General features: G+C 41.5%; 1 protein-coding gene across 5 annotated transcripts in view; it reads left to right on the forward strand.

The window, feature by feature from the left end:
• The first annotated feature begins 1,674 nt into the window (after nt 1-1,674).
• Nucleotides 1,675-24,132, forward strand: part of LOC147267506 (plexin-B1-like) — a 109,267-nt gene continuing 86,809 nt past the window's right edge. For 3 of the 5 annotated variants that reach the window (XM_086198367.1, XM_086198371.1, XM_086198369.1), the window contains exons 1-2: nt 1,675-2,077; nt 22,797-22,863. The gene's annotated coding sequence lies outside the window, so the exon portion shown is untranslated. The remainder of the gene's footprint in view (nt 2,078-22,796; nt 22,864-24,132) is intronic. The other 2 variants (XM_086198368.1, XM_086198370.1) reach the window with 1 other exon arrangement.

Below are 24,132 nucleotides of genomic sequence, written 5' to 3' on the forward strand. Positions count from 1 at the left end.
AAATCACAATCAAAACAATCATTTTTACATTCTCTCATCACATGGATTTATTGAAAATAGATTTATCAATTTGTGAACCCCTCAAGGACCCATGGTGGTCCCCGGGCCATGTGATGACCACTTATCTGAAGGATAAGACTATGTAAGAAGAAAATGTCACTGGCTGTTGAAGACATTTAAAGTGGCAACATGTATAAGCTGCAGGTTTACATTTGAATAGTCAGTAGAAGATTTTCACCTTCCTGCAAAAGTAACAGTTCCCTGCAAACCTGTTTATTTTTGCAGGAAATTAATTATTACCTTTGAATAAATGTATTACATTTTTGGGGTAATTACATTTAAAGCTGTATATTTGTGTTTGTACACATTTGCAGGTGTATCAACAAGGCTGTTCTATTATGTTGTATTAGTTAGGTCAATCTAGTTAATTGGCAAGTGAGTTTACAGCCTTGATTTTATGAAACTGAAATATCTGCAAACTTGATTACGATATAAAATGTTTACATGCCCACAGAGCAAGCATCTGCCATACTGGTGATACTTAAATCAGGCATACATCAAATAAACAAGTATTCATGCTTTTAAATCAAGCTGCACTTTACTGTCATCACTTCACTGCCTATTGACTTTGTATTTAATTCAGCACTATTTGATATTCCCACACAACAAAACTGGCTTCATATCTTGATTGCAATCTTTCAGACAGAAGTCTGCATGGAGGGGGGAGCAGCGGGATCTTTGAAGTGATGGCATCTTATCTAGTTTCAGTCCTCATAACGGGACAAGTAGGAGGTGACGAGATAAGAGGCATCTTTTGGCATGAGGGTATGAGAGAGAGAGAGAGAGAGAGAGAGAGAGAGAGCGAGAGAGAGAGAAAGAGAGAGAGTCAGACAGACAGACCTTAAAGACACCATGTGTGACCTCTGCATGTTTATGGATGTCTGAGTCTATTTGCTTGTTTCGTGTTCATGCTGTGGCTGAACATTGTGTGTAGAACCTAAACTTTGATGCCTTCAGGGTTTCATGGACCACCAGGGCTCCCTCAAGGTAACAACAAATTCAAATTAAATTGGGTTATTTGCAAGAAACTTTAAGTTTGATCATCCTTATTGGGTTCTGGGAAACAATCACATAATGGGATTCTATTTGACACAAGTTTGAAATGAGTGTCTCCAGTTGGCCAGTAGGGGTCTGCAATTCACCAGTCTTTTGACATGTGTCCGAAGGGGCCTTCACGGACTGGTGGAAATATTAACTGTACAGTTACTGATCGTTCGCAGTGGATTGGAGAACGATTTCAGTAGAAGTTATTAATCCTGAATTCAAGTCGCTAGTGTTTAAGTAGAGGTTTGGCTCAAAGTTTTTAGCTTCTCTCTCCCTGCAGACAGAGGAATCCTTTCACCGGTCCTCAAACAGTAGCGATGCATTCAAATAAAAAAAAAAAGAAGCTTGGTACACAAATTATGTGTCACATGAGTGCAAATTTTAACATGCAATAGCCTTGACTGAATAGTCTGGACATACTGGAAACATGTTATGCGTCACAAATGAGGCGCATATTCGTTATAAAAAAAACCCGCTTTGACTTGTGCAGTTGGAGTTAACGAGGAGTACCTGAAGGCAGCACAATATATCTCCCTTTGCCAAACCCCCTTTTTACGCCTTTGGAGAGCTGGGTCCTTCGCACAGCAGCACTAAACCGTTCACTCCTCTACGATCAGGCTACATGTGAGCTGAAACGGTAGGCTGACCCCGACATGACGAGGAACTCAGAGCCGAGCACGACTTTCACCCGCTCGTCATACCTGCACTGATTTGGTTTTTCACCAAGCCGTTGGGTGTGTAAACTCGTCAAAGTTGGATTGCCAACAAGTCATCTGCAAGTCTGGACTGGCCGCCGGTGGAATTTGTGATCTGGTAATCTGGAGAAATAATGATGTGATTTCTGCTCCGGCTCATTTGCCTCCATGCGCACCGGCTGCGAACACATGGGATACTCTCAATGAAAAGTTGTCGGCTTGGCTGGGACGCGGAGTAAAGAACGGAGGAGAGTTGGATAAGGGGGACAAGGGGCAAGGTGAGTGGTGTGCTCCACTAGTGCGACTCTCTCTGCTGGACGCGGTCGAGACTTCGCGTGTTTGACCGAGTTCTAATTTAAGTGCTCGAGTCTTCCCACTTGTTTCCCCTGCAGCAGTAAGGTGATACTAGTAAGAAAGGTATCACTATAAAAACATGTTTTAACTTCAATTAAATTCCTACCCGGCTCGCTTTGTGCGTGAAAACGGACCCGGCAGCAGGTTAATCCAACAGTAGCTGGGGGAGCTAACACCAGCCCGGACTCCGGCGGTTCACTTGAGTCAGCTAACTTTCCACATTCAGCCCAGAGGAGTTTCTCTCTCCACCAAACCAGGCTCTCCGCTGCTCTACGTACGTTTTTCTTGAGAGGAAATTGACTTTGCCAATGAAAGGCATTAGCAAAGTAGCCTGTCTAAATAACACAAAGTTTTTACAAAACTGGCAAAAACAAACAAAAAACAAAACCCTGAAGAACTCCTACTTGATAGAAAAGAAGTGAACATGTGCGAAAACATAAGTAGCGTTAAACATTTCCAAGTATTTCTAATTTTTTTTAATGAATATCATTTAGAGACAGATTAATGATGCAGGATCATGATGGGGATGTAGATTTAAATTTAAAATTTATATATCACGAGAGTTTCTGAGATTCAATTTGGGATTCCAGAATATTAAAGTATTTAAAACTTCTGTTCTCAATAAGTCGTGCAAATTGAATCTTGGGCTCTTTTTGATTTGTGATGTATAAGAAAAGCGTACTTGAAGACATTTTAAATTGTTATTCTGACCAAACAGAAACAAAAAAACCCCCAAAGTTCATGGCAACTTGTTCAGTGTTTTACTCTGTTGATGAATATTCGCTTGGTTACCAGTGTCAAAGCTGTCAGTCCAACACAGAGAGAGTGTGTGACAATTGGGTTTTTGCGTCCTGTGGGTGATGGTCACCTCTCCCAGTCTTGTGGCTTCTTAAAGCACAGCCATCTGTTTGCCTATCTGAACTGAAGGATTAGTATAAGCCAGGAAATGATGATGATGATGATGATGATGATGATGATGATGATTGCTCATTTAACTGTGTTTGGTGGTGGTATTTGGGAAACGGGATGCTGCGAGCTTCTGATTGTCTGTCTGTACATTTAAGATGAAATTGAATTCCTGTTTTCTCACCCTGTTCCCTGTAGAATAACACAACAATGAATGTTGTTTTCTTGTAGGATTGCATGTTTATGGTTAATTCCTACAAGTTGCAGTGATGACATTATTGACAGCTGTGCAAAGCCAAAGTAACTGAAAAGAGAAAAGGTGATTCGGAGCATTTAAAAGACGACTTTATGTCGGACCAGAATCAGATCAGCCCTCGACGTGAAGGAATAAAGATCCGCGAGTGCGACATGTCTGAACAGGTTTTATTGCTTCCTCAAGTGCAAGTTGTGGTCCCGGCTGTCAGATGAAGCGTGTGTGAGACACAAGTGGAGCACGTGTTTTAAAAGAATAACTGATTACCGCAACTAGGCAGCATGTTTGTGTAACTGTACCTGAATGGTCGGGTATCTGATCGCAGATGTGTGGATGTTTTTTGCTCGATGTATAAATGCCATCATTATCATGCCTGACCTTTTTTTTAAAGGCCTGACCTGGCATCACTGGAGATGGAAAACAGGACATTTCAAATAGGCGTCAAATCAATGGATTATATATTTTATGCAATCCAGGAAACCTGCTTGGAAAATTGTAATGACTCATTGAGGGAAATGATGAAATCCAAAGGTCGAAGGCTTCTTTTTTAATCTCTAGTTGTGTATCATACGTATATTTTGATGGTAACAAGTTAAGTCAACTTAGGCTGAAGACATCAAGGCTTCTACTTAATTATTCCTCACCACTTTACAGGAGGAATTCACTTGAATCCATTTGTCTGTATAGATGTCAACATTTAACTGACAGGCTTTCTGACAGCAGACATGGTTAAGTGCTTCTCCAGTAAACAATATTAACCTCACAAATTCTGTCACAGTCAAGGTGCCAAAGGTCAAAAGGTGAAGGGGGTTGGGTGTCAACTGCTGTTGTTTGCTGTGTCTGGCAGCTGGAGGGACTGCAGGGAGCATGTGGTGTTGAAACCTTTTATCATTCTTCCAACCAAACAAATGGCTTTGTTAACTGGTGCCCCAATGAAGTGTTTGTGTTGTGTAGTATCAGGTGTGATGTTGGGGTCTGACAATAAATAGGATGGGGGGGGGGGGGCATCATGGATATCGGAGTATTTGATAAACCGCAACTGCTGGTGATGACACTCGATCGGCTCGGGCGTTGATCAAGTGTCTCCTCACACGAAGCAATCTGTATCATGCCAAGCTTGTTTGTCCTTTCAAAGTCCAGTTTGTTTGACCAGACTGACTGTTAACCACGCCCAGGCACAGCTCACTGTCTTGGCCCTGGCACAGTTTGAGGAGGCGCTTCAATACGTACAGCCACTTGTATACCAGCGAGACAACAGAATATGGACATGAATGTAATCAGGCAGTCAGCGACAAAACGGTTAGTACGACAGTGTTGATTACATAGTCCAGCTATGTAGAGGCTGGTGTTGCAGTGCGGTGAGGGCTGGAACATGGACGCATTGGCTAGCTTTGCCCAGGCAGTTTGAAAGTATATGTGCAGAGGTTCTGTGGTGTTAGCTGTTCCTCGGCAGTCATGCTAGACTGTTGTCCCCCAAAAGCGAGCACATAGACCATGTTGGCAATTTAAGTGAACAGCCTATAATCACGTATTAGTGACTGATGCCATCTAGTGGCCACAGTCATTATGACCACATGGAAGTATGCAGCCCACTGACATAAATGAGATAAAAGCGGAGAAAAATCTGTTCATGGACTGGAGATGAAGGAGGGACTGATACAGTAAAGGTGACAGCAGCTTTGGAGCCTCTTGTGGCTTGATGTTGTAGAAAGCTGTTTCCACAGTCTCTTCTATTTAATGCTTTTTAAATCTGATATTTGGATATCGTACGGTTGCTTACATGGAGTGGATTCCATATGGTGGGAGCTGGCTTTTGATGTAATGTTTCCAGATTCAGTGCTGTGCGTTGGCTTCATGTTTTCATCAAACCATTTGAATCACTCATTTGAATCCAAACCATGATCTTTCATACACCTAACCATATGTTTTTGTGCCCAAATGTAACCAGGCCTTGCTGAAAATGTGTTGTATTGAAAGGTGCAACAGATTAATGGTCCAATCCCGATTCAGTGTTGTGACACACCCGCAGCAGGCATGGAGTTGATTGGCTGCATTGCAAAACTGCTGGAACCAACTTCCTAACTTCCTCCTCAGCATTGAAATGATCATTTTAAGGCTGCAGCAATTAGCTGAAATGAAATGCCAGCTTGCAGAGTGCGAATTGTCCTCTTCGTGTTGTCCTGCGACATCTGTGGAATTGTAATGGAGGATTTGACCCTTTGTTGACCCTGTCCAAACAAACACCTGTGTAGTGATTCTGACCTTTAGTCAGCATACATTCCTCACCTGTGCAGGAGCTGAATTAGCTCTAAAAGTGGGTAGAAATAGAATGGCTCCTGATATAGAATTTGCAGTCATATTTTCGTGCAATGTATATTTAGTGTATTATTTCACATATCTACATGTGAGCAGCATTTTAATATAGTCATAGTAGGGCTCAATAAATGTTAGTTCAAATGTTAGTTTAATCTACATCACTATATATGACAACAGGATCCTAGATTATACTCATAAAATATTAGTTTTGGTTCATTTTGGCTACCATATAACACAGATACAGTGTAGCTTTGAAAGGCCAATGTGGGTATCATTGCACAGTGCAACCCTGCAACCATAATGGGCACTAATAGAATGTTGCCCCTCTCATTCAATAGTGAGCATTTGTGACCAGCTATTAATACATTTGCACGCTGCATATGGTTGGAAGACAGTTGGCTCAAACTTCTTTGAATCCACTTTTCAAGTATAACTTCAGAATTCTCAATGCCATTTTCGACCGACGTTCAGTCTTTAATCATGCTAGTTTGAGAGGGACATCACTCCAAAGAGGATCATCAAAATACACCTTATTAGGAAATGCAGCCATGGCTCAACATGTGAATGTGCAGCTTGCCCAGCAGGGGTTTTGATCTCCTCCAATCCCATGGCCAGATTAGATACTCAATTTAATTATGTCAGTCAGCATTAAGTCAGTAACCTTATCAAAGTGGTCTGCCAGTTTAATGGAGCTTTGTGAGGCAACAGATGCGCCTAGATTAGGGACAATATGCTTGTGGTGCAAACTCTGAGCAGAGGAGTAAAAGACGTGGAATCTGATACGAGGTGCCCCATCTCCCAGATACCACACCGCCATGCTGAGACCTCAAGATAGCAGACATTAAATATAGTCTGAAGTTATTAAGTATGTCTTAAAGTTCCTGGACTCTCAAGGGGTGTGTGGAAAATGGATTCAAGATCTTTTTATACATCATTTACTCTATATTCACATATTCATGCTCTAATGACGATGCAGAAACCCTGGTGGAAAAGTGAAAAGGAAACTCAATGAAGTGGTTGATGTAAATTTTCTAAGCTTTTCAAGAAATTCCCTCAAGTCCAAGCACCCTGAATATCTGATGTGTTTCTGTCTTTCCTTGGTGGGTAGGTCTGTGTCTTCAATGCTTCCTGGAAGCCTGGACACGACCAGTTATCCTTACAAGTGACTCCCTTCAATTTAGATTCATTCATGATTTCCCTGCACTTCTTTTTGGCAGTGAACATAACGATTCTCAGCCCCAAGCTGAACAAGATGAAGTTCACATCTTCCTGTGTCCATCCACATCTGAATAAGCCCTTTTTTTTTCTTTCTTAAGTGGCTGAGGATTTTCTTTGATATCAAGAATAGTTAGAAGACCCCTCGGGAATCTCCGAGGATTTAATTAGACAAGATTCAGATATGCAGATGCATGGAGTGCAGTGGAATGTCAAATAGATGTGAGCGATGAAATCTCTTTGAAGCGGCAAGTGAAGTCGTCTTTAATAGTGTGAATTATTAACTCATGAGGGTATGCTGCATACTTCCACCACATGCAGCTCGTGTATGTGTGTGTGTGTGTGTTGTAGGGCTATGTGTGGGGGCTTGCAATTGTTCCCTCATGAATGTAGCTTGTGTGTTTGTGTCAGGTCAGTTTTTAACGTGCGATGCGATGTGTAGGGTCACAGAAGTACAGTGTTCCACCTGAGCTGGAATCAGATTTGGAAGAATCTACAAAAGACTCTCGTTTGCTGTATTGTTGATATATTCTGCCTATTGGGACATGCATGCAAAACATGTAACTGAATATGCATGAGAATGAACAATGAAATATTGAGGGCTCAAAATAAAAACAAAAGACAGTAAATGCATGCTAACCAGATCTTTGTGCTGCCATTGTCTCCAGAGATATTCCCAAACTTTGTCTCTGCCTCAAGACAGCAGCAACATGGCTGACATTGGCTGGTGCTTAAAAACAATTGCAAATTGTCCAAGAAATTCCTCAAGACCCCTCTCAGTATTTTTCCATAGACAGCTTTTCTTCTACTACTCCTTTGTTTGTTATATCAGTAATTATCACTGTCTATACTGCAATCTTAAGATATTATTGCATGGCCTATTATATTTATTCCGAAGCATTTGATGGTAAAACATCAAAGGCAAATTTCCCTTTTTTTGTGTCATAGCCACAGTTTGCTTGACAATTAAATGGAAACACAACTAATGTCTTGTACTTTAAGTGAAGATTCATTGCCACATTGAACTGAATAAAATCATGATCCTTCCAAAAGAATGTTTAAAAATGCCAGGAAAAAAACCTTACTGTGTTTGCGTGGGAGTGCTTGTTGAGTAACATGAGTATATCACTGAGGGTAAACCTGAAATGTAAGTTTGCAGAAAAATCTTTGAAGTCTACTGGTTAAGTCTGTTACCAGAAGGCGTTAAACATAATATGATTTAATCTTCTGTCTGTGCTTTCTTCCTTCATAATTCTTTCACTCTGCTTCACTTTATTGCTAAACTCAAGCATTTTCAATCTTTCCTCTGCAGATTTCATCGCTTCTAACTCAACACTTCCTTCAGCTCTCATTTTCTCAGTGTTCCCTTGTGCCTTCATTCATGCCTCACCATGCTCCCATATCATTTTCCATCTGTCTGTGGAGCTGAAGCAGCCATTTGTAGAAAGCCCTTTGAGCAGGAGGCAGAGCCGGCAAGATAGGGTGACCTGGATCAGAGGGGCTTTGTCATCGTGCTTATGATGAGAAGATGAGACCTCCACATGGGGAAGGCCAGGGTGCAGGGACTGCTGAACACATGTACCTACATGCACACACCCTTTCGACCTCTGCTTACATACATCATCTAATTTACCCTCAATATCCACTAAAAGTTTGCTTGGATATGGAAAATGAGGCAAATAGGATTAGTAGAGTAAAAACAGCTTCACTCTGATATGTTGTTATTACCATTTTGGACAGAAGAGTTTGCTGAATGATTAATTTGGCTTGTAGTGTCAACAGCTGTGTTTCCATAAAGGAATTCTGATGCATATTTTGGTATTTTGCTTTTCATGGAAAAGCCATAAGACACAGAAACTACCTCAAATTTGCCTGAGGCGCTTGGGCATTTTTCAAAAAAAGTATAAATTCACAAAACACGAGATGGAATCACTCAATTCAATAAACTCTGATTAGATGAATCTTTTACTCACATGACTAACCAGCTGTCTCAGCCGCAATCGTCTTCCCAGATATCTTCCAGACTTTGGTTTTGCGTTAACATATCCAATACGCTGGTGCCAAAGAACAATTACAGTACATGTCCAAATGAAGGTGACTCCTTAAGAGCTCGCTCCATTTTTCACGGGTAGATGGCTGTAGACGGCCTAAACAATGAACCAGCCGAGTCGTCTTCTTCTACGCTGTTTGTCACAGTGCCATCTAAACGTAGCCCGTATAGCCATCTTCTCGTGTGAATACGCACTACACAACCTGGTTTCTCTGCTTCATACCATCTGACGGAAATAGCTGAAATTTAAATTTCTGCCCTCACTTAAAATCCATCTGACATTTAATGGGAACAGCTAGAGGTGAGCCTACTCATGCTCGTGATGCTCATCACATTAATGGCTGCTGCTAACCACACTGAGCTTGCAGGGATGCTGGTCTCTAGTTCAAGTTGGGAGTGTAGTGGACCACCATATCATTTCTCAAGCACCATCAAAGGTGAGAGAAAGTTGACGCTATCACGTGTGGGAAAAGAAGCTCCTGTTTTTTGCTGAGCAAGGAAAAATGAGCAAAAACTCTGATATAGTGTGAGATGGTGAATACGTGATTGGAATAGATGACAAGCACTCCCTCTTGTTAAGCTTCCTAGGGCTGCATATGCTACCAACTGTGATACTTGTGCATACTTCAGCTTGCCCATGGCACAGTGTCCTCACATTCTTCCTGGAGCATGCCTATGGCTTGCTTTCCTGACATTCTTTCTGCGTGGTCACAAATGTTGGACAGTGTGCGGACAGGTCCACAAACCTTCAGAGACATAAATTTGTTATGACATGTCGTACTGACCAATGCACCCAACGGACCTGCAGACATGGAACTTTTTAGAAACCAAAGACTTATACTTTAACAGGCTGAGGCACTTAACACATGAAGGTCAGTTTATGGTTTCCAACACTCCCTCCTCTGCTTTATTTAACCTTGCGTTGATGTCAAAATTAAAAGAGCACAACCGAAAGCTGTCACTTTCAAGGTCTAAAACCCTGTCTTACACACATAGAGAAGGAACACATGCACACATTTCCATCAGATTAGTCCAGAATGTGTGAACCGTTTGGCAGTAGACAAGGTAAACAGGGACTTGTTTGGTTCTGTTATTGTGGTACACTCTGCACCTACGCATTCCTGTGTACACTCGATAGATATGTAGATGCATGAGAATGCCACTTTGCATTGTTTGCAAAGTTTGTTTTTTTTTTTGCATGCACTGGTGCAAGAATTTTTTTTCAGACACTTAGAAAGGGGGGATCTACTGGTCTTGAACCCCCCTTTGCCTTCTCTGTATGAGAAGGGGTGACGGTTGGGGGGGGGGGTGGCACTGCTTTCCTTTGTTTCTTTTGTCAAGAGAAGGCTGAAAGGATCAGCCAACCCGAGAGGAGGTTTGTGCGAACAAGTGGGGGTAAGGGAGGTGAGGCATACCCAAGGAGAAATTGAAGGGTGTAGTCTCCTTCCTGGTTTGTTAGGTAGAAAACAGCTGGTGTTGACATTAGATTCCTCCTCTGTCTCCTCAGAGGAAGGACAGGTGAGTGGGTGTGGCTGACCAGGGAGTGTAAACCATCTGGAAGAAAAGCTTGAATCCCAAACTGTGCCATCTATCAAAACACATTTGAGTAAAGTTACTTTGAAAGTCAATCAAGCATTAATAACAACACATTAATGTTGAAACTTTCAAGATTTATGGGTCAATTTAGAGACCAATAAAACTTCTTTTTGTTCCTGCTGAATTGTTCTTTGTATTGCATGGCTGCAGTCAGACAGGTGGCTGAACACCCTGGATTATGATTTTGGATGAATGGACCATGCCTGAAATTCAATATCAGCTACATGACGTCAGGCTTTTGACTCCAGAGGCAACAATACAGAAAGCATCTGCTGGGGTGACACTTGCCGGCTCTTTTTTTTTCTTTCCATTCTAGTGTGAATGTGTGTGGCTATTCGTGGCACACACACACAAGAAATACCGACAGCCAACTGTTGCCAAGTGGCAACCATGAAAAAGCTTGAGGAGAACAGTTTCCCCAGAAACACCCTTTTTCTGAAGACAGCTCCCCCAGTGGGTTTAAGGGGAGTTGGGGGGGGGCTCTGTCCTGGGAAAACAGGGGTTTCTATGGAAAGCTAAAGGCGAATGTTAGACAGGCGTGTCAAAAGTTCAGGACCTTGGCTGACTGCTGGAGGACTGCACAAGTCCAGAACAATGTGCCAGGATGTCTGAAGCTACCTATGCAAGTACAACCTCAGTGCTCCTGACTGGAGTGGCCTTTGAAATGATGCAGTGGGCTTTAAATTGCTGTAATAAGAAACCATCTTAAATCTTTCTCTGCCTTTTTAAAATAACAAGTAAATGGGAGCACCGTTCATCAGTATGAGTTCATGTATTGGAACGAATTGGACCATTTTGATTCAATCCAAATGTGAGGCGTGATGCAATCGATGCAACCCGTCAATGTCGCATTTAACTTGATAAAGGAAAATGATCATATTTCTGAAGCACTAATTAATGTACTACAACTAATGTAACCAGTGTTGTCATAACATGACTGCTGGAGCTACTGGTAACCTTGCGCCATTGTGCTTCTGCGCCACCCGCTCAGACAGACAGTGGACACATCGCCTCAGTAGAGTAGTATTTTCACAACCTGCCTATCATGTGTCTTCTTACTATGACACTTCCTGTTGCTTGACACTCCCTCAGGATTCAGAGGGCACAGGGTTCTGTTAAACTTTCACAATAATCCCTCAACCCCCCCCCCACCCCCACCAAACACCACTACACCTCCTCTCGAGGAAGCTTGAAACAGCGCTGAGGCACTCAGACTGGCGTTGTCAGTGTTTCTATGAATATGTAACTGCATCTGTGCATTTGAGCACTGCAAGCCCCCAGTGTTACTTAGCAACATTTGCCCCTTGGTGGTAGGTTCAGCTATGGCTCACAGTGTTGGCATATATAAGGTGCACAGTCTCACTCACTGGGCCGGATTTACAAGGCTTTGATTTGGACATTCTTTAAGCCGATATTAAATTTTGGTTCCATTCCTCATTTACTGTACTCTAATCCTGGCGGAAAAAAACGAATCACTATGTGACTAATTCATGCTTCAGAATATGTTGGCACATGGAACGTGCCGGGTTTATGTTACTGAAAAAGTGCTCTCTACACACCAGTGAGCCTTGAGGCAGGTTTCATAAATACACACATCTTGTTCCTAAAGGAGAGTTCAAGTTGTTTTTTTTGTTTTTTCTTGCTTACCAGGAATAATCTTTTCCACCCGCTCCACCTCAGGAGCTTTAATCTGGCTGCAAATGAACTACAGTAGGCCTCTGTTTCCAGGGTTATGGAGCTGTGTGTGTGTGTGTGTGTGTGTGTGTGTGTGTGTGTGTGTGTGCGTGCGTGCGTGTGTGTGTGTTTTCTTCAACGTCCATTCTCAATTGTTACTCAAACACATGCATACGAATATGTTCCGTGACTGAAAATATTTAACAAAATTTGGTAATTCATGCTGCTATTTTTCACAACAACTATTTTAAAAGATCAACACGTTGGACACTGATTAAAGTTTAGTTTTGGGTGAACACAAAGAGCAGTTGTTATCTCCTTCCTTATCCTTCCCAGCTGGTTGCACCAGGCCCCGGTCAGGCTTTCATTCCAGGTATTAAGGCGTCCTCAGTGATCCATTGCCACGTGTGTAACTTGTGATTGGATCTCACTTCCCTGCTTTCTATGCAAATAAACACTCACACCTTTACGATTTTTTTTTTAAGACCAAATGTGTTTAATAGGCAGGATGCAGCGATTTTAGTATACTCACCATTAACATTCAAATATCTGATTATCGGGATGTGTGTATAAGGGTGAGGAGAAGAATCCTGAACAACTTGGTCCCAGCCTGATGAAGTGAAATTCCAACTTTTCAGGAGATGCATCTCAGGGCAACATCAGCGCATCCTGAGTGCATTCAGTCTTGGTGATGGGAATCATGTATGTGTTTGTCAAATTTTACATTTCATCTACAAGTTAAAACAACAGAATCACTTCTAACCCAAAAGTCCTCAATTTCAATCCAGAAAAGACATCTTTGACTTGTTGCCTTAACTTAGATGTTTTAGCTTCATTGTGCAAAACTAATATACAAAGCCTGCCTCTCCAGGCTCGCCCTTTTCGAATTTCAATAACAGAAGATGAGGTTGTGATTTTGCGTGGCAACTGTTTTTTGACACAAATGTGATGTGGAAACTTAATGCCTCTTTTTGAAATTAATTATTATAACAGTTGCAATCTGGATATTAAATGAGGAAGAAGCAGATGCCAGGATTTTAAACTTGAACTATTTTGTGGAAAACTCATATCAACAAAGAAAGTTAAGAATAATGAGAATAAGAATACTTGCTTCATCCCACACTGGGGAAATTTACATAGTTACAGTGGCATTTACAGAGAGAAGAAAGGATAATATAAATTGAAAAGAAAAGAAATATTTATGAAATAAGAAAAAGCAAAAACTTCTCACCATAACACAGTGTTTGTGTGCCTCGATGTAAATCTTTATCCCCGTCAGAAGTCCTTTTATGGCCTTTGTATGGTCTCTGCTATGTTTTTGGCGAGTTACCATCGCTGACTGGCTACAGGCATGTTTACAGTCATGCCTACATTTTTGCGTTCGTGCACAAGTGTCCTTGTGTTTTTTTCATAACACAAACTCAATGCCTACACTATCAAAAAGGCATTATTCTATCGTGCTGTTACTGGTAAACACTCCACAGAGCACTTTTAAATTTCCTGTAGTTACCTCAGACATCGGGAATCATTTCTTTTTTTAGTGAAAAAAGCAAACACAGTGTGCTGCACTGATTAAAGCCGAACACTAACATCCTTTTAATCTGCCTTTCCTTTATTTAGTTTCTGTGTGTATTGACAAAAATTGGAGAGTTCGTGGTTTAGCTCATGCTTTACTCAGCAAGCGCAATGACCAGCAAAGGGAGCTGTAAAAGTTTTATAGCACAAACTACCCCTCCTGTTTTATTGCGAACATTATTGCATTTTTTTTTAACAAAAACACTGTTAGACATTGTTTCCATTGCAGAAGCTGATTATTCATCCTTGTGCTCCTTCACTGTTCACCCTGTTGAGAATGAGTTTGCATCACTGTCATCTGCACATGTGCACCTAAGCTTTGAAATCTTTTCGCTGAGTTGGACTAATTATTCACGCAGTTGCCAAATGACACAACCCTGGGTCCAAAAGCCTAATTTCTTCCCTGAATGCAATTTGCTGGCAGTAGTTCTTCTTATTATTTTTTTAAATTTTCCATTTAATTTATCGTTAATATGGCTGTGTTTCCTAAATCATTAACATCTTTTGAAGCGCCGATGGAGTATGCAAGGTTTATACAGGTTAAGCCGTGAGATGTTTCATGTAGTTTGTGGATGTTGCTGACAGGGATGTGTATTTTACATTCATTGGGGATGTTATTGGTTTTTCCTGGGAGGTCTTCAATATGGTTTGATAGACATAGAACATAAGGCTTGTGTATGAGGAATAATGATATCAGGAGCACGTTTATGCAAAATATCACCAATTAAACTAATCACCAGTTAGAGTGGAACACCAGCATGGACACTGGCAGCAGAAACACTTCAATTCTCAACAGCTCGCATTAAAAACTGTGCAAATCTATAAGAATGTGATTCAACTAATACATTTTACGGATGATGAAAGGGAAAAGTATGAATACGGAGTATTAAGAGGTCAATTTGGACTTACTCTTTTCCTCTCACTCTTCACTCTGATCTGTTTCATACCAAAACAAATTAACAGTGGCAAGAGGCGTGCTTTTTGAATGGCGCAATTACACTGAAATACTAATTAAGAACAAAGTACAACCTCTTAAGCTGAGACAGCATCAAGTTTGTGTCCTTGTCCAGAAATGTCTTGTGTTCACTTCAGTTTCACACCCTTGACTGTTCACTGTTTGGCTTCACAATACAGTGGATCCTGTGGAATATGCTCAGAACGCCACTTGGATTAGCGGTGGATTGAATTGTATACATGCTGGACGAATTTGATTCCCAACCACATTATCTTGGCGTGTTAATCCAACTTCCAGAAATTCAATTTAGTACAATTTCAGTTTCATGTTCACGTGTTCTTTAAAAGTCCAGTTTTAGTTGTACTTATATCATGTGAAATTAGTGATTTGTATTTGAAATGCAACGCATTCTTCTTTGTATCATAACACAGTGAAATCTGACTTCAAAGACACGATGCATTTTTGATTTAATGTAACTTACACTTCTTGAAGAATGAAGGGTTGCCAGATGCTATCTGTTACTGTAGAGCTTTCCAGAGATCGTTACACTTAGCAGTTTCTTTCATCGTTAATGTCCTTGTGACAGCTTTTGCATAGCGACATTCAACAAAATGTGTGGAAACAAAGGATTCACTAAATGTGGCTCCGCTGTCTCAGTCTTCCCTGCCCCCTGACCTCCCCAGGCCTGTATCGATTACACATATTCATTGTGCTGCCTATTGATCAGTAACAGCTAACTGATTACTATAGTGACTTTATGACCCAATGTCCTACATAGGAAGAGGCAGTCAAGAGTTGATGACCTGATTTTAATCGTATCCTCTTGAGGGACTTACAGACACTAGGCTCTGGCGTGTTGCTACATTGCTTTAAACCAGAACTGTTGTTACTGTGAGAGCGGCGGCATTAGCAGCATTAGCCGCTCCTGAGGGGATTTTATTGGACGGCAAAAGCAGACTACAGGTGTGGGCAGCTAAAGAAGTGAACAATCCTCTCAGCGAGTGCACGATAATCTTACTTTGAGTCTGCTCATCCTGTGTTTGTGGTGCGTGAGGCCTGGAACATCCTTTTACCTACAATCCATATTCTGTTATACTGAGCAATTATTTTGGTCTATCGTTGCTTTGGTAGTAGTTTAGGTCCATTAATCGGTGGTCGTCTTCTTTTAAGCAGTGTTTTTTACTCTGGCCTATGATTTTAAAGGGAAAGCTGTTACAGAAAATATAAAAAGATTTAGTTTTTAATCAGGTAAAGGTTTAGACTGGTTTTACAATGTTCCTACTGGTTCTTTATTTATTATTTATGTCATTGTATATTTGTCAATTGGCCCATTCTTATTGTCACAACATCTTGAAAAGACGAACGCCAACACTGCTGTCATGCATTTCTTTTTCTCTGAGGTTTCTTACCATCCTCCCGTCCATGGCTGGGGTCTGTTTCAGTATGAGCATCACCGCTGTAGAGTTGGACTTCACAACAAGATACAAATCATGATACACGGGTCAGGATACGATGTTATCGTGACGTGGAGACTCGCTTCCAACCCAATTCTGATGCACATCTGCTGAGACAGATAGTGAAGGCTTTTTTTACTGTGAGCACATTAAATGTAGTAGCCATAACATCATCTGAAGTACAGTTTGCTGCCATATTCTGCATGGGTTAAGAAGATACACTTTTATCCCAATATATATTTTATTCAATCTGGTTACTAGGAGCTGGAATATTGATACAGTATTGTAGAAATAAAATCCCCAAATATTGCTTTATTAGTAATGAAAACAAGTTGCAGATGTTTAAAAAAAAGCACTGGCAATATTGTCTTGTAGTATCAGTGAGAAATATGGCTGAAGGAAGGCTGTTTTTGTTGGGGACTGTTTTGGGTAGCAGATTAATACACATGGTGTGTACTAACTTCTGTGTTCCAACTGTGTTGCTCTATCACAGTGTTCTAGTGTTACTGCCTGAGCAGTGTGGTGCAACTTTGTCACAAAATAAAAGGAGATTTAACAACTCTCTGATGTGATGTGAATAAAATGAAATTGAATCAACTACGGCCCGCAATTAATAATAGCTGTGTTTCCAAATCGGACATCGGAGGGCAGATTTACAGGACAGGAACCCGTTTTAGCGTGACACTCATTATATTTATGCAATGAACAATAGAAAATGCAAGGTTAATCCTTTAATCCACTACAAGTGAAATTAGTTCTATATTATTAAAGTCATCGACAGTGTAACACAGTTGAACTGATTTGCCCTGATTTCTGTGAAAGGAGTCTGGACTGTGATGAACAGCTGGACTAAATACTGTAGGGTTCATTAGTTTGGCACAGTAGCAGAAGGGGATATTCTCATTGATTGCCCCTGGGCCTCCACCACCGCTGCTGCTGCTGCTGCTGCTGCAGCATATCTGCTTCTTCAAGCATCATCTTAAAGCTAAAGTTCACTGGTCATTTCTACTCTGCATCACATGAAATCCAAGTGGAATATATGGAACACAGGTTCTGAACCTGCATGTGAATATATGTCTGGTTGGTGGGTTGATGATTTAGGTCTGACATCGTCTGCAAATTGATTGTAGCTGGTTGCAGGCCACATTCCAACATTAAACCACTGCCTGCCACCCCTAAATCAGACTGACTCTGAGTGTTGTAGCCTCAAACTTCCTGTAAATTATGCTGTGTTAAATGGCCCTACTGGCATTATAGAAACACCTGAATCCATTACTGTGTCACTGTTTTACCTCTTGAGAGATCACAAGATGACATGAGATCCATCTTGCAAGGCTTGAAGGGAGGAACTACTCTTGGCTACAGCCGTGGTTTGGGTGTGACGACAGCGACACTCCTAGTTCATGATGGTGGCTCCTTAAAGAGGTTAGCATAGATGATATTAGCATCTTTTACAGCAGAACTGAAGAGTATTTTCTCTTTCAATGAAGGGAAAAGAGCTCCACTCTGTTGGCAGCAGAGTTAATCATAGCGGCGCTGAGTCAACGTCTGTGTAAAAGGGATAGCCATTCAAATGTATTTGGATAAGTTTTTCTTATTTACTTACAGCTCAAACTTCCATCACAGTTTATGGACCAACTCATTCCTCTTGAGTATTTAAACTATCATACTTCCTGCTGGTGTGTAGATTTCAAGGGCTAAGACCGATTGTAGAGTTAAAAGTGTGATAGTAGCTCCAGAATTCTAAACCTCTGATTTCCCGTTTTAAAATGTTTTTAATGACATTGTCATTGTTCCTAGTGACATAAATACAAGACGTGTATAATTATGTAAATTCTAAGAAATAATGTTTGTCAGTAGCAGGTGGCTCTATAAACTTTAATATCCATAAGCCCCTGCAGCTTTTGCTATGAAAGCGAAGTAATGAAACTGAGTTTTTCTTTCCATACAAGCAGCCTAAGTGTTCCAGCTGCGAGTATCTGGATTGCTTTGGTCAGTTTACATTTTCTGGATACGGTCTTATTGGACTACATGGTGAAATTCCAGGATCTGAGCAGTACGAGTGATGAGCTCAGTGTTCTAACGGTGAATGAGGCAACGAGACAAACACGGTGAAGCACCTTTGAGAAGCTCCACTGGAGAGAAGTCACTGCATAAATGAAAGCCATTTACCAGTCAAACTTATTTTTGGAGTGAAAGTGTGAGGCAGGCAGTGAGGGTAGAGGAGGGGGATTTCAGTGAGAATTAAAAACCATTGGTAATTAAAGTAGGCAGATGAGGCTTAGCTGATGACCCGTGTGTGTGTGTGTGTGTGTGTGTGTGTGTGTGCGTGCGCGTCTGTGTGTGTGTGTGTGTGTGTGTGTGTGTGTGTATGTTCCCCCATCGACTAAAAAACAATCAATCAGGACTAATACGAGGAAGTAGAATTGGCACACATGCCATGTGTTGTCAGATTACGATGATGAGCTTATCCTGTTGACATGCTTTTAGAAAACATTGCATTGAATGAATTGGCCATAGAGACAGCGTGCTGCTCCTCTCGCGCAGCGTGAAAGCACAATTAGACGAAATGACCAAGCCGTTGCTGCTATCTCATTAAGGCTTAGCCTGTGTTCAGACCAAAACAGCCCTGCATTAAAACAATACAAAAGGCTGCATTGGTGGAGGCTGGTTGCCTAGGTACTGGTGGCACAATGAAATACAGTCCAATTGTAAGTAACGCATCAGTGTGTTTAAAGGCTTATCAAACACCCAAACCTTCCTCTGTCGTCTGCAAGAACCACAAACAGGATTCCTGTCATGTTACAAAGTCGTTTCAGTGGAACACTCAAAATCACAATGATCACGAGTTGAGTAGTAGAATTTGTGTTTATTTTACAAGGCATTCGACCAACAATATGTCACAGCTATCTGCATTGCTGGAAACTGGGCTGCTTCAGGCTAGTGACTCAAATAGCTGTGTTTTTGTTTTGTTTTTTTTAACGCTGGTCTGAAAATCAGTCTGACTACCAACCTCTTACTACTTCTCTGTAAAATAAAGATCTCATTCTCATTGCACACCACCAGTTAAGAGTTCCTCCGGTGTCCTCTGTCTACCTCTTCAGTCTCCTCTTTTCTGTCCCTGTGGTGCAACACTTTCAGTTTCAGTTTTGACCTCAAGGTTGGTCAGCATTCCTGGCAGCTTTTGTGTTTATAACCTTTGTTCATTTCACAGTGGAATGACTCGACAAAGCCCAAGAGGCTCCAGACTAACTTTTCCACCGGTCGCACATGAGCTTCCAATGCCTTTAGAATAGTGTGGTCTTTATCAATGACTGAATAGTTGCATACCCTTTGCATCTATGCAAGATTAACAGGCTGTCAAGACTTGATGTTTGAAAAATATTGTAGAAGTTGAAAAAAACGATTTATTATGAAGGTAGATAGAGTAATTTAGAAATACAATATCAAAGCTAAGCTTAACAACAGCATGTTGTTGCTTGTTTTAGTGCTGCGCAACCAATTGCTCCTCTACACAGGAATAAAATTCAATAAAAGAAATTAACTTAGAGGACACATGGTTTTGATCATCCTCCTTATCTTTGACTTCAGTTAAATGCTGCAGCACTTTTGACTGCTTGTCACATTCATTTATCAAAGCAAGACCTTTGTCTGTACTTGTCTGTTATGGTGCAGTCCAGCACAACAAGAATATGTGGTTATCTGTGTTTCCCTTTCGGAAACGCATCTGCAAACTTGGAGCAAACTAGCAGCAGTTGTCCACAAATCACTTCCAGTGTTGTGATTTTGCCTTATTAATTTTGTTTTGTCAGAGTTGTCTTTTGAACCGTCTCTGGAGGAAATCTAACCCGAAAGACGATCAATTCTGTTGCTTGTCTTGGGGGTTGGTTAACAATAACAACCTCCCATATTTTGTATCTCTGTCCTCTATATTTTCACTACTTACAACCTCCACAAGCATTACACAGATTACCCTGGTTTCCCTACTTGTCTTTTTCATTACTCTCATGTCATCTTTGCTTACATTTAGGATGCACAGTCTCATGGCAAGATCAAAACAACTGCCGCTCACATGACTTTCAACAATGGGCAAAGGCTTCAAAGCCTAAGGTGTTTTTTCGTCAGTGCTTGGTTCCCCAGTGCTATCGAAAAGTCCCATTTTAAACCATGATAATAATAATGCTGCATTCAAATGGAATCAGGCAGATGGTAGGCGCCAATCAGACAGTACTCTCTGTACGGCACTGGAAAAAACAGGCACACACTGATGGAATAGCAAGATGGCAAATCGAAGCACGTGTGGAATTTGTGGTGCTGTGATGATATCATAATTTATTGCTTGCTAAACAAGCTCCTCAGTTGGTTATGTTTCCTGCTGTGTGAGGAAGCTACGTTACGCGCACTGACCACAATGACTACGGTTAATTTGCCGGTATTTTCTGCCAGTCTCATTTGATTATACCATCCTGATCTCATCTACTTAAGATTTGGCGTCTACTGTCTAGCTGATTCCTTCTGAATCCAGCTCAATGCAGTAATCATGGCTGATAAACAACAAAACAGATCATCGTGCATGCACGCTAATGCAACCATGTGAAACTTTCAATCACCAACTCATAAAAAAAATAGTCACATATGCCACCATTTTGGTCACAGTTTAGAGCCCTGCTGAGAGGGCAGGGCAGGAGTTGTATTTAGACCTTGTATATATTTTCCAAGGAACAGAGACGGGGGAAAAAGCTGAAATTGTCGGTATTTAATTACAGAGCGGCCATGGGCAAAGCCACTCTGTCAATGGTAGTTTTAAGACCAACAGCTCAACAACCTCAGGAATGGTGGCATTGTTGGTTTTGGTGATGCTGTGTCATTTCCCCCTTGAGGAGCAGAGTTTTTTTTTTTTTTTTTTTTGATGTTTTGGGGATTTATACATGCTCCAGCTCAACTGAACAGCCAAAATTAAGAGGCCTGTAATAGAAGAACATTGTGTCATCATCATGTGTACCAAGGCAAGATGGGCAACACACCAACTGCAGGACTTTGTATCGCCCAAGTGTCTGTTTTCCCATGAGAATCCTTTTTGTGACCATTTTAGTTCTGCAAAGTATTTGTCTCCTGTTAAGATAAAACAGGAGACAGGCTTTTCTTTGTGGCACCAAAAACTTCATGTATATGTGGACCAGTGAATGTTTGAGGGGACCCCAGGGTGGGATGTCCCCATCTGCTGAGTTTTTAGTTGGATGTTTGCCTGCCTATTTTGGCGGGTGACTCACTGGTTCTGGCAAGGGTTAATGAATACTCCATGTCACCGGTTGAGTTACTTTACATTCCCTAACAATGGGAAGCCTGGCACCATCCTTTTTTATGGGCACAAAGGGAGCCATTAAGGTTTATATGCATCCGGATTCAGGTTGCTTCGCTATATGAGAAAACTTGCCGGGCTGTTGCATGTCTGAGAGCTCCTTCATGATTTTGTTGAAGACACTGCTTCATTGAGGAAAGGCACTCCTCCAGGCCCTCTGGTGACTCACCTATAAGTTGTTTACTCAACCTGATGAACCATTGTGTGATAAAAGTAGTCTTTAATCCTGCAAAAGGAAGCAAACAGAGAGGAACAAATATTAGAGGAAAGAACGCAATCCTTCCTGTTTCTGTCTCATCAATTCTATCAATCCATCAGTCTCGCCCACAGTTCTCTCACAGTGCTCTCTTTCTACTTCAGCTTTTGACTTGCCTCTGCTCCAGGCCTCGCCCTCACAGTTCAGGTCAAAGATAAATGGGAATAATATATGAGTTGGTGTCTTACATCTGCGCTGGCTTCTTACCTGAGGGAATCACAACAAAACAAGACCTGGCACATCCGAGCCGGAAGGAGCTCCTGCATCAGCTGTCAGAGAGCTGCCGAATGGAAAACCACTTTCACAAGCTGGAGGGTGGATTGGGAAAAGTCCAGGTTCGACCAAACTTTGTCCAAGTTTAGGCAGCATTCCTAGACAATGACAGTCATTTGGATTTCTGTGGGAAGGGACTGCTCTTGCCTTTATGGCTTCAGCACACCTGTGGGGAAGTTCAAGCATGAAATCTTTTCTAGGCTGAGATTACGATGAGACAACTTGGGTGACACGTAGCATTTCATATTTTCAGCCTTATTTTTAAATTTTCAGTAAATTATGTAGATTATTGCAGTATGGATTATACATCTCAATATATCTCTGTTTTAAAATAGTCATTCATTTTGTCGTTGCTTTTTAGTGTCTGGTCTTCTTCTAACCATCCGCGGTCATGTCTTTGAGAGGATTTAGAATTCGACCAGCTCTCTTTTTTTTGTCACAGCCACTTTTTGGACTTATATAAAGGTGACTGTAGTCACTGCGTTCGCCTCACCATGTTCAGTTCTTTGTTGTTGCACTCAACAATAGTGGGCTTGTTGGCAGAATGGAGGCCGTCACCTGTGCAGCATGAATTAAGGAGACATGGCAGGCATCACAAATGGTGTGAGCTGGCTTTGTAGAGAAAGCTACTGGCTCCTGCTATCATCATCTGTTTCCATGTTATGGTTCCTCAAAGACCATTTGTGTTGTACTTCATTCTTTTGGCTTTCAGGAGAGAAAGCTGTAAAAATGTTCTCTAACTCTAAGTATTCTTCCTCCAGGTTTGGACACTCCTGGGAACCATGGAAAGATCAAAGATGACAAAAGAAGAGCAGTAGAGTTCTTCAGGTTCGAAAGCAAATATATTAATACTTGTATAAATATATATGTGTCTCTTGTCGTTGCTTTAAAGCTGACGTTTTGGTCTTTGCTAATGTTGTACACCAAAATAGCCAGATGTGTCAAGTACAGGGGTACTCACTATTTTAAATATTTTCCTTCACTTCACATGAATTGCACAATAGCCTATGGGATTTGAGTTTCCTCCTGCGGTGTCAAGTCTGTTCCCCCCCTAAACCACGTCCCACCACACTCAGCAGCTATTTTAAGTGTCAGCGGCTGCTCCCAATTACACGTGCCCACGCCAAACCAGAAGCTCTGGTCATGCAAACAGACACCTCCTCGCTGCGACTTTTATCTGTTTTCATATTTCCCTTCCCTACGTCTGCCCTCTTCTCTTTTCTGTTTTTGTCTTTGCCAAGGATTTTTGTGTTTTTCCTCCAGCCGACCTTGGCTACATAAATTAACGCCTGCTCCCGCCATGTCCGAGTGCCTCTCCACCTCTCTGTCCCATTGCTCTGCCAGGCTCCTATCCTGTGGGGGTTCCCACAAAGCCCAGTGTTTTGATTACATTGTTCAATCAGAGCCAGGACTATTTATTCCCAGGCTGGGGTAGCATAGCAGATCTGGTGGGAGGTTTGGCCAGAGAGGGGAAGTCGGGAAGCTGTTGAGGTTGAATCACACGGATGGTGTCTGAAATGTTTGTCTACTTATAACGTCTTTTTGTGGACCAAGAATGCAGCCAGCTGTTTCAAAGCAGGATGACATCCAATTGTGATCTGCATATAACCCAAACCCCATCATTCAGCTTTGGCCGTTGCAGAGTGGCAGATTTGACAAGTGGTTTGAGACGCCATGCAACTGTCAGCAGGACGGAGGCCCAGGCTCTGTTTTAGGCAGAATACACCCTTCAAGTGTCATGATTGAGACAAACGTCAGATCTGTGCTTTTTTTCTGGAATGCTATGCCGTAAGGAGTTCCAATGACTCCAGTGACTGAGAGCGTAACCTTGTGAACACTGACTGGGTATGTTCACTACAACAAGCTTAACTGAATGCACCCCAACCCCATCAGCTTAACTAGTGCTTTTCCATTCCAAATTTATATGCCTTGACTTTTGACCTTTATGGAAAGATGCAAAGCTGGAGCATTGTTTGCAAGTATGACAGTGGAAGTATTAAGAGACAAAGAAAACTCTTGTTTATTCAGATTCTTTTCAGGAGGATGATTCTTACAAACTGGAAACCCTGGAACTGATTGAAGGACTTCCCAGTCATG

This window comes from Aulostomus chinensis, chromosome 3 (assembly GCF_037954235.1).
Source record: "Aulostomus chinensis isolate RoL2024-O1b breed Wild chromosome 3, RoL_Achi_v1.0, whole genome shotgun sequence".
NCBI classification, from domain to species: Eukaryota; Metazoa; Chordata; class Actinopteri; order Syngnathiformes; family Aulostomidae; genus Aulostomus; species Aulostomus chinensis.